An 11,938-nucleotide genomic window follows, 5' to 3' on the forward strand; every position below is an offset into this window, starting at 1 on the left:
TGTGATCTAATTAATAACTTTATGTAGTGCATGCTATTGTCTGTCCCTCAAAGCCCTGCTTTCATCCATGTAAAATTTAACCTGGCATCTAACCTGACTAAGCTCTGTTAAGCGGAAAACTTTGTGTTCATAATTTGTGTCAGGAGGGTTTTGAATGACACACGGTGAGTTATCTTTTAAAATTTAGTTGGGAAAGTACAGAAATGTAAGTGGGATGTACTGTACACATCACATAGCTCTTTCCATTCAACTATAGCAATAGCAGGAGGTGACGGGATCTGTCTACATGAGATCACACCAGCAGGACTGATGGTATTCATTGAGGAACTTCAAACAGATTTTTGTATAGATTAGATCATGTGGTGGACTCAGAAGGAAAGGGTCTGTCCCTAGTTGAGTCTAGTCACTTTGACCCATACCTCCCGTTTTATTACACATCATCTTTGGAACTGTAGCCATTAAATCACTCACAGATGGATCCTTACTTCTGCTACACCTTCTCAAGGGGCCCCCGTCACACATGGTAGCATGCCATTAGGGATAACATTACCATTGTTGGAGTTACTCATCACAGCAATGAACAGGTACCTCACCATTGCACTATAAGTACACCTAGATATGTGACTCATGCTGGTCCAAGTGGGTCAATCAGAGAATTAGGGCATTTGAAATGGACCGAGGAGATTCATTTTCCTCTTTAACCCAGTTTTTCTAACCCTTCACCTCTGTCAGAGTCAAAGGCTGTCAAAGGCTGACTTTAATCTCCAATCAGTTGCATGTGCCCTCAACAGATACTCAGGTTTTACTGCTTAACTCTTGCCTGGCAGATCTGCAGACCATAATGCTTTGCATTCATGTACATTATGTACATGTACATGTACATAACCAGTAATCATAAGGAATGTGATATAAAATTAGTGAAAACAGTTTAAATGTATTCCAAGTTAGCATTTCAAGTTAGTATTTCAAATCAAAATTATGAAAATTACATGTGAACAAAGAACGCTTCTGTGCACTGACTTCCTCCAAAAATTAAGAGATTTTAAACAATCACTGTTCATACACATGCAGTTAACCAAATGAAATAATACACATTTTAATTCTATAAATTAATTTTAAATGCTACTGAATAAAAAGAAACGTTCCACTCACAAGCCTCTGCTCATCATGACAGGACCTGGATCATTGAGCTGCATCTCGTGCCGATGACGTCACTTCCAGGGAGGCATGTTGTACACGCCCCCATCCCTTGACTCCACCCCCACGTTAAAACAGTGCCACAAAGCGAGACGTGCAGAAAATTAGCGCAAAGGAAAAAAGGTATCGCAAGCTAAAAACAAAATTGACACGCAAAATAAAAGCAGCGTTGCAAATAAATTAATATATTTGACCATGGAAAATATGTACTGCAATATCATTGCTTTTGCGCTGTTTCATTCATTTATTTTTGTTTTCAAAAAGCACAATTATTTTCCTCAATACTTAATTTTTTGTTTGCAAAACTTGTATTTTTTTGCGTATATATATATATATATATATATATATATATATATATATATATATATATATATATGTATACAGCATTATTTTGACTCCATACAGATTCCCTTTCAAAAAAACTTGGAACTGCGTCCTCTAGGGGTCACTATGGGGAACACTTTCAGTGTATATGAAGCAAAAATCTTAAAATTACTATTACATTGGCAGGCGACAGCCCATGACGTCACTACCAGTGCGACTATAGTATAAATAGACTATAGTATAAATATTTCTTCTTGATATGTTGAGTTACCTTCTGAGCTTTTGTTGTTGTGAGGTTTAATGGGGCCAAGATGTTCTCTGCTGCCTTTATATCCTTCATTCCATATCCAAGTTACAGACTTCACCTCCAGAGTTGCGCGTTGCGACCGGGTCGCTTCCATTATGAGCGCGCTTACCGCACCCCTACATTGGAAATAACTAACTTGCGCGCGCAAAAGACGTGATTTGTGAACGGCACCATAGGTAGCTTTTTTGGGATAATGTCATTGACAGCCATCTGACATCCCAGGGGCATCTCCCATGGTTATGGTAGAGTTGATATTGGGTGCTATTCTGGCATGCACTCCCCTCAGCATGTTGGTGTGGGTATATAGAACTGGTCATTGAAATGCTTGTGACGAGGCTCAGACATACAGTGACAACAACAGGACATAAACAGACATAGACGTACGTGGAGGGCACTGAGATTTTGAATGACTTGAGTGACCATAGGCAGAACAGACACAGATAGAGCATTACATACAAATAAGTGCCAGTAACAGATACAATAAGGGAGTGTTAAGAGTTATAAGTAGTCATGAGGTACAAATAAACATTATTGGGGTACAGCAGTATCTAAAATGTCATTGTAGAGTGTCGCAGAGCTACACGAAAGAAAATTAAAGTGGACGTGCAGATGCAATAAATAAACTTAAGAGCAGCACACACTTCCAATTTTTTTTTTTTTTTTTCGAGTAGAGCAATGTCCAAAATGTCATTTGGGAGTGTCACAGAGCTACATGAAGGAATATTCAAATGTGGCAGTGCAAGTACAATAAAAGTAAACATAAGAGCAGCATGTATTCCGGTTTTAGAAGAAGGATAGCTGGTTGTTAAGCAGTCTGACAGCATGAAGATAGAAGCTGTTCTTCAGCAGTGAGTCTGATAGATGTCCTGTATGGCTGGGAGTTTATGTCCACTGATGAGCTCTGCTGTTCTCACCACTCGCTGAAGAGCTTGACACTGCGTCATCAGTGACACTGCATCATCTAAGATTCCTGACATGCTTTACATGCAAGCTTCAGATGAAGAAGTTCATGAAGTGTTCTCCTGGCGCCTATTATATCATAGTCACACTGGTTTTGATCTTATGGGCTGTCGCTGGCCAATGTTATTGTAGTTTTTAGATATATGCTTCAGACACCAGTCACACTGAAGGTGTTCCCCATAGCGACCCATATAGGACGCAGTTTCTCATTCCCTACTCAGGGAACCATGGTTACATAAGTAACCTGAGACATTATGATGGCTGTGAAAAATTATATTTATTCAAAATACCTGCTTACTGAATGGCATAAGTGGAGAAAGATGCTTTCTGTCCCTATACCGGTGTGCTGTAAGGGAAACGGGTACAAAATTTGTTTACGTTTATGAACAGAGCAGGAGACTGCAGAGGCACCATCAGACTAGGAAACCAAGTCAGAGCTTGAAGAACAGGAGACCTCCAGGGGATGCCGGCAGAGATAGAGACCACAACAGCGGAGCAGGACAACGTTACAGGTATGGACGCTCTGACAACAAACTCTGGAAGAACCAGAAGCACAGGTCGAGAACCACTGGACTTGAGACCACCAGGCTGGGGAATGCAGGGAACACCAGACTTGGTTCAAGATGTAGTTTTTAACAACAATAATAACAAAAGAACACATGAACAAGGAAACAGAGAAACACTGGAAACAAAACTTAGCATACCAATGCCACATACAGAGAAAGACAAGACCTGGGGCTTGTTACACAAAGCTAGTTGAACAAACTTTGAATTATTCCAAATATATTTCTGAAAGTATTCTGAATATATTCTGTACATCTGAATATATTATATGGATAGTACACCCAAAAATTTATTTTACACTATGATTTAGTCAATCCATCCATATGACTTTCTTCTTTCAGACGATTACAATCAGAGTTTGCATACTTCATCCGCTGAAAGGCCACTCTTTCATGTATGCATGTATGACTTAGCAGAAGCTAAAGGATTAAACAAGGATTTGTATTTATTTATTTATTTTACAAAAATACATCGATTCAATTCAGAAGGCCTTTATTAACCATCCCAAAGCTATGGTTGCTTTATGCACTTTTACTGGACTTTAAAATTCTTAAACCGCATTCACTGCAATTATAAAGCCTGGAAGAGCCAGGACATTTTTTTATATGACTTAGATTGTAGTCATCTGAAAGAAGAAAGTCATATACATCTGGCTTGAAGGTGAGTAAATCATTGGGTAGTTTACATATTTGGGTGAACTATCACTGCAATGCAAGTAAATCAGGGACAGGAATAGGACAGCACTGTAAACTAAAAGTCCATATACAAAACAAGAGCACAGGTACAGGAAACTTTTTACAACTTTTTACTCCTAAAGCCCTTAACACACTGCACGATTTTCAGATTGTCCCAGATGAAAGATTTGCATTGTGAAACAATCATGGCAATTTCTGTGATCATGGCTTCTAATCGGTGGTCCTGTGTTGTACAGTGAGAGGGGTTCAAAGATGCAGTTGTCATGGTCTTGTGACCAAAGATAGCCTACAATACAACATGATAATCGCACAGTGTGTTTGCTTTTACGATTTACAGACCAACCGATAAAAATGCAACATTTCTGAGAGTGTGTATTTACAACATCTAGCAGTAGCAGATTGTTTAATCAATCAAGCTCTTACATTTAAACCCTCTTATCACCTGCCACCATCCTGATTTGTAATGCCCATTTTCACAAATTAATCAATCTCCAATGTGGGAAACATTAATTATCTTAAATATAAAAAAGTTTCCTAATTAAATATCTTGTTTAACGTGGAAAACCCATCAGATTACTGACATGAAATGGTTTGCAACTGGTGTTTCATGTTGCCTTAATCGTTAAGTTTTTCTAACCTAATTTTTTAACCGTCCTTCCTTTGGCTGTACTCATTCTGCTCAATTCTCATATCTCCTACGCAGCTAGTTAAAAGAGCCCATTCGCAATCATCAGATTCTTCTCGCTGGAACTGTTGGGTCAAGTTACATCAAAGAGATCAAGAAGGATCAAGCTCTTAAAAGGGACAGGCTCCAGCTCCCATCATCAGAAACAGGTGGAAGTCCTCATTCCAAGAACAAAGCAGAGATCGCCATCTATAAAACCTTTGTAATTCACTAAGAAGTTTCTTCAACAGATTTCTTTAAAGTCGTACACAATTTTGTGGGTTGGTTGTGTTTAAGTATAATGTCTCAGTATGGTGTCAGGGTTAAGTGTGCATGAATGCATCTCAGGTTGTTGTTGGAGTCACACTTAAATCTGACTCTGGATTTGATGGTATTAATCTACAAAGAGCCTGGGTATGATAAGCCTGAAGAATCCTAATGAGTACCATGATATAAGATCCCAGTGGGAAATCCTGCAAAATCATATTTCAGAGCATCAGATGTTAAGATATAAGTACATCATAGAAGCAAGCAAACAACAACTCTTTTTCAGGTCTTTTTGGCATGTTGCATGCTCCATTAATGTGTTCTGCATGCAATCGATTGAATCAGTAAATAACCATGACCATAAACATAAGTCATGAGGTGCCATCTAGGAAGTGGACTTCAGTAGAGTTAGAAGAAGCAGGAGACATCTGTCAAACAGACTCTCCTTTTGTAACCAGAGTGTCTCTATTGGTTGCAGATGATGCCCCATTTCATGAAGGAGGACTAACTACTTCAAGACAGCTCTGTGGAGATTTCCTTTCGCGTACCCTGGCATAGAGAGAATATGGGAGTAAAGTTGACAGATTGTATACTAGTTCAAATGGGAGATGACAAATTTGTTTGAATGGATAATATTGGATAATTTGTTTGTGTGGATGTGGAATTCAGAAATAGAATCACACTTGGTTGATCTATGTATAGGGTGGATAAACAAGCAGAGGAACCTTTAAAGAGGCATATCAAATCATGTTTTTATTTAACCATTTGTCTGTTTGCATTAGTGATTTTTTCTTTGCAGATGCCCCCTTTTTCTGACATGTCTAAGTAAAGCCACATCAAATGTGCTCCTGTGCTGTGAGCGAAACCAGTTCTACACTCTACTGTATTTTCCTATGAAAAGTGTTTTGCTTGGCCTGCACGTGGTTCTCTGCCTGGCTGTCTATGAAGTGATGTGGGCTCCTTTGAAATGATTCAGCTGAGCCCTGACAGAAATGCCCTCTTGACCTCTCATTGGTGGAAATTAGATGAGGGTGGAAAGTAAATGTTAGCTTCAGGTGTATTGATTGGCATTGCCGTGCATCTGCCACTCTCATCTGACGCTGACCATTCTCCAGAATCGTGAATTGTTAATTTCTAAAGGAAAAGCTTTTATACTACCTTGCATTTAATTTATTTGATTTCTTGTTCACTAAGTCAAACTTTACCTGGCTATTGTGCAATAAAATAGATAAAAAATTGGAGATATCTAGAGACCGGAATATCAGAGAGACTTGGGGGTGGGATTCTTTGTCTTGGCCCTGTAAATCAACATCATAAAAATCAACAGTATAACAACCACAGAGCAACATGCTAAAAACATGCAGAACACGCACGTAGCAACTACTTCAATACTGTCATGGCAGCAACATTTGCATAAGCAAGTACCTCTTACAGTTTCTTTGGAAAATGTTATATACATGGAAGAGGTTTATGTGCAAATATAACTAGATGCTATTAACACTAACTGCAATTTACTAAGTTATAAATGGGGCAAAAAATGTAAATATTGTTACCTAGATGTTATTCAATACTAGTGGCAGACAGTAGTTGCATCATCATGTCACAGTGTCTGGTCTGTTTTTCCCTGGGTGTCCACTAGTGGTCTCACTTCCCCATAGTCACCTCCCTGCAGGCACTACATTTCCCGCTAGCCTTTGTCCCATGCATCACTGTTAATTGCACACCTGGTCTTCTGCACCACCCTGGTGGGCTTCTGTCTCAACCACACGGCCGTGGTGGTCGTCTGCACCGCCCTGGTGGGCTTCTGTCTCATCCGCACGGCCGTGGTAGTCTTCTGTGCCACCCTGGTGGACTTCTGTCTCGACCGCACGGCTGTGGTGGTCCTCTGCACCGCCCTCGTAGGCTTCTGTCTCATCCGCACGGGTGTGGTGGTCCTCTGCTCTGCCCTGGGGGGTTTCTGTCTTGACTGCATCATAATGTCACAGTGTCTGGTCTGTGTTTCCCTGGGTGTCCACTCTCAATTCCCCATAGTCACCCCACTGCAGGCACTACATTTCCCACTAGCCTTTGTCGCATTCATTACTGTCAATTGCACACCTGGTAATTGCATTCAGCTGGCCCCACTTTCATCATTTTCACCTGCCCATATAAACCAATCTGATTCTATCTGTTTCATGGAGTCCTTGTTTCATGTCACCCTACTTTCTCGTATTCCCTAGTATTTTACATGTTTCTTGTTTTTTGGACTGCTTTTGTTGTTTTTGACCTCTTGTCTGTTTTTGGATTGATTCTTGGATTCCCCATTAAACATTGCAACTGGATCTCTCGTTTTGTGTGTGCGTTCTTAACAGAAGGACTCCAACATGCCCAGGTCCAGCATTGTAGGATTTCATATCCGTTCCCCAGTCAGGCCCCCGTGAACACTCCAGAGTCGAGTCAGGCCCCCGTGGACCATCCTGAGTCAAGTCAGGTCACCCATTGACCACAGTTGATCTTCCTGAACGAAGTCAAGCCACAGTTGATCTTCCTGAACCCAGTCAAATCACCACGGATCTACCAGAGCTTCTTCACGTCTCTGCTGAACTTCCAGAGCCTTGTCACGTCTCAGCCAAACTTCCTGAGCACTCGTCCTATTCTGCCATGGCCATGGAGGCCATCCAGGAACTCACCGCTTGCCCTGTCATGGCCATGGAGACCATCTACCATCTCATCAGGGCCACGGAGGCCACCTTTAACCTGTTCATGTTCTCTATTTCAGCCGTACCTGACCAGACTTGCTCTCCTGTGCCATCGATCCCACTGTGGTGGTCCTTTGCTCCGCCCTGGTGGGCTTCTGTCTCGACAGCATGGCTGTGGTGGTCTTCTGCGCCGCCCTGGTGGGCTTCTGTCTCGACAGCATGGCTTTGGTGGTTCTCTGTGCCTCCCTGGTGGGTTTCTGTCTTGTCTGCTCAGCTGTGGTGGTCCTTTGTGCCACCCCGGTGGGCTTCTGTCTAAACCACACAGAGGTGGTGGTCCTTTGCAATGCCGTGGTGGGCATCTGTCTCATCTGCTCAGGTGTGGTGGTCCTCTGCGCCACCCTGGTGGGCGTCAGTCCAGTCTGCTCGGCTGTTGTGGGCTCCAGTTCCGTCTGCGCCATCCCGGTGGGCTCCAGTTCCACCTGCTCCACCCTGGATTCCTGCCTTGTCGGCTCTGCCCTGGGCCCCTGAACTTTCCGTTTTCTCCTGGCTTCTTTGTTTTTTTTTTTTTTTTTTTTCACTTCCAGTCTCTGTTTCACTCTATGGACCTGGCCCTACGTCCCTCCTCCTGGTCCTCCAGCAGTCCACCTCCCTCCTGGTCTTTGTGTTCGGTGGAGCATCAGGTAGCTGCTCCATAGATGGGGGTAATGTCACAGTGTCTGGTACGTGTTTCCCTGGGTGTCCACTAGTGGTCTCACTTCCCCATAGTCACCCCACTGCAGGCACTATATTCCCCACTAGCTTTTGTCCCATTCATCACTCCGGAGTCGAGTCAGGCCCCCGTGGACCATCCTGAGTCAAGTCAGGTCCCCATTAACCATTGATCATCTTCATGAGCAAGGTCAAGTCACCAATGATCTTCCTGAGTCAAGTCAAGCCACAGTTGATCTTCCTGAACAAATTCAAGCCACAGTTGATCTTCCCGAATGAAGTCAAGCCACAGTTGATCTTCCTGAACCCAGTCAAATCACCACGGATCTACCAGAGCTTCTTCATGTCTCTGCTGACCTTCCAGAGCCTCGTCACGTCTCAGCCGAACTTACTGAGCGCTCGTCCTATTTTGTCATGGCCATGGAGGCCATGAAGGAACTCACTGCCTGCCCTGTCATGGCCATGGAGACCATCTACCATCTCATCAAGGCCATGGAGGCCACCCTTAACTTGTTCATGTTCTCTATTTCAGCCTTACCTGACCAGACTTGCTCTCCTGTGCCTCTGCGCCGCCCTGGTGGGCATCTGTTTTCATAGTTTTCACCTGTCCATATAAACCGGTCTGTTTCCATCTGTTTCATCGAGTCCTTGTTTCATTTCACCCTGCTCTCTCGTGTTCCCTAGTGTTTTTCATGTTTCTCGTTTTTTGGACTGCTTTTGTTGTTTTTGACCTCTTGCCTGTTTTTGGATAGATTTTTGGATTCCCCATTAAACACTGCAACTGGATCTCTCGTTTTGTGTGTGTGTGTTCTTAACACATAAGCTTCACGTGCAGGGATGGACTGGGACTAAAAAACGGCCCTGGACTTTGACTAGGCCCGGCCCAAAGCAATTGGCACGGAAACTTGACAACAACAACAATAACGCCTGGCATGAGTGTCACAAGACTTTAACTGTGGCTCATGATACTATACCATCCAAATTATAGCAATAGCACTGATGTTGATTAGATGTTGTGTTAAAATGAAAAGAAAACAAAAACCTCTAGGCTGTGACTATCTGACTTGGGGCGCTTAAAGTAATTTACATTTGAGATGGTTTTTCTCTGCCCTTGGTCTAAGCTCAACCAGAATAAACAAATGATGAAATGGATTTAAAGAAAAAAAAAAAACAGGTTTTATTCCAAGATAGCATGGAATAGATTATAAAATATGATGTTATAACACATAACATCATATTATTCAATCTATTCCATGCTGTCTTAAAATGAATTTATTAATTAATAATCTTAATTAATTTATGCAGCAATTAATCTTAGTGCACAAATAATAATGTCACATCTAAATGAAAATACACCATTACAAATGTAACTTCAAATCTTAAAAGTTTGTAAGCATTAACTGTAACGTTACCAACATTTTTAAAAGTAAAAGCACAACATTTTTCTTAATATTAGCTACTGCATGTGACATTTTACAGCTAAAATGTTGAAGTTGAGCTGTTTTAACTACTGTAATCATTAAAAATGTAGCAACCTGAATATCACTTCCTAACATCATCTCTAGCAAGTAACTCTCTTTCTCCTCTCATGTTCCATACTTGGATCTGGATCTGCCTGTGGAACCACAGTCCCGCATCTTCACTGGTGGCATGTTGCTGCATAACTGACTGGCTCTCACTGCTGCTAATATTTAACTGCGAGGTGCTGCTGCTGACTATGCTGCAATATTTCAGAATCTAAATTCCGCAGTTTTTTTTTTCTCTCGCGATCGCCTTTCTCAGCCCCACCCTTTTCTTTCCGTTTTTTACCCGCGGCCGCGTTATGCATATTGTTTGTTTATATCTATGCTTCTTCAATCGAACGTCTTTGCTGATGGTTTCTTCCTACTCTTCCACTTCTTCTTCTCCTTACTTGGCGGCCACGGCCTCTGCAGCCATAGACCGTAAAAGAAAAAGTGCAGCTGGCATCCAAGGTGCATTGCTGCCACCTACAGTACTGGAGTGTGAAACAGATTAGTGGGGGAAAAAAACCAACAGGTGATGACTGCGTGCGTGGTGGGTGGTGGGCCGGCCGTTCTGTGATTCTCCAGATCACACAGATGGCCAGTCCGCCCCTGTTCACGTGTCACAGTCAAAGGGTGCTATTAAATAACTGTTATTCCACTTTTCAGATATAAGGTGTGCCCCAAATTGCATACTTATGCTCTATTCTATGATGTTTTATTGAGTGTAGTGTGAATAGTGTAGTCACAAAAAAACAAAAAGAGCACTTTAAATAACGGCATGATACAATTAATTGACCCCCCCCCCCCCAAAAAGGGTGGAATATTGGGCACTTCATTTAATTTTAATTACATAGTTAAGTGGGAATGGCAATCAAACTCTATTTAGGAATGACTAAATAACATCATGTAATTCATATATATATATATATATATTTTTTTTTTTATTCTTGCAGTATCCTGCCAGTTGTTTTACTGGTTTGGTGGGTGGAGTTATTGTAAACAGCTTTTGACAACAAGATACTTTGTGTAAAAAGACACTCAGTATACGTATTGAAAAGTCATATTTCCCTGAAAAGTTATATTTCTGTCTCCATGTGAAATTTCTGAATGTTTTCCTCAATGCTACAAAATACACAGCATTTGTATGACTTCATATGTCTACAGCCTATTGTCCTGTGCCAGTGAGATGTCATAATTATAACTGCTGCTGGCACATATCAGGCCTTTCTAAGAGCTGGCACCTGCTTTGATGTTGTGCTGTTATGCCAAACTGTGCCAGTTCCAACCACCTCCCTGATGATGTGTCTTTCATCAGGATGACATCATTCCACAGCCTGATTACTTTCCACCCATGTTTCCAGCTCTGGGAATGTACTTTTAGGGTCCTGGAATAAGCATCTCTTTTTTTGTCTTTGAAAGAACATGCACATCTGATTGCTTAATTGATGTTACTCTTTGTTCATCAGCGTTCTCATCTTGACATGGCATCGCTCTGTACAAATCCTCTGTAGTATTTCAGAGAATCATCTGTTTGCTTGGAGTTTTAGCGTTATGTTCTATCTCCTGATTACTTTATTTTTGTATGAAAGAAAAAACTCTAACTACAACTTTTTAATTTCTTTTCATAAAATTAAAAGGAAATCAAATAGAAACGTATTTCTTCTTGCTTTACAGAGCTTTCCAATGCCAGTAATATCAAATGCATCTACTTTTATTTTCAGGATGGAATATGATTTTCAAAGGAAATCAAACTGTTATCCTTTATATTTGTTTCAAATGTATGCTGTCTTGATTCTTGTTTTATGAACTGGACCAATATGGTTTTGTCACCATGCAGAGCTAGTTTTTACTGTAGACAACGTAAAAACTGGTTAGTAAATTACTAAAGATTATTCTACCATGAATTTTTTTTTGATGAGCAGTTTATGCAGACCTTAGGAAATGTGCATATCGGATACACCACATATGGTGCTTTTCACCACATACGGCTCAGTACAGTTTACTTTTGGGGGAGGGGGACAGAATTTAATCAGCATAGCCAGTGAATTGTCGAATGCAACTGTTTTGAA

General features: G+C 41.3%; 1 long non-coding RNA gene across 1 annotated transcript; it reads left to right on the forward strand.

Annotated features, from left to right (window-relative positions):
* Nucleotides 1-931: 931 nt before the first annotated feature.
* On the forward strand, nt 932-11,022 carry LOC127953189 (uncharacterized). Its single transcript, XR_008153112.1, has 4 exons — nt 932-1,320; nt 3,179-3,300; nt 4,751-4,881; nt 5,457-11,022. It is a non-coding gene; the product is annotated as an uncharacterized LOC127953189 (long non-coding RNA).
* The last annotated feature ends 916 nt before the right edge of the window (nt 11,023-11,938 follow it).

This window comes from Carassius gibelio, chromosome B3, assembly GCF_023724105.1.
Source record: "Carassius gibelio isolate Cgi1373 ecotype wild population from Czech Republic chromosome B3, carGib1.2-hapl.c, whole genome shotgun sequence".
Classification (NCBI taxonomy): Eukaryota; Metazoa; Chordata; class Actinopteri; order Cypriniformes; family Cyprinidae; genus Carassius; species Carassius gibelio.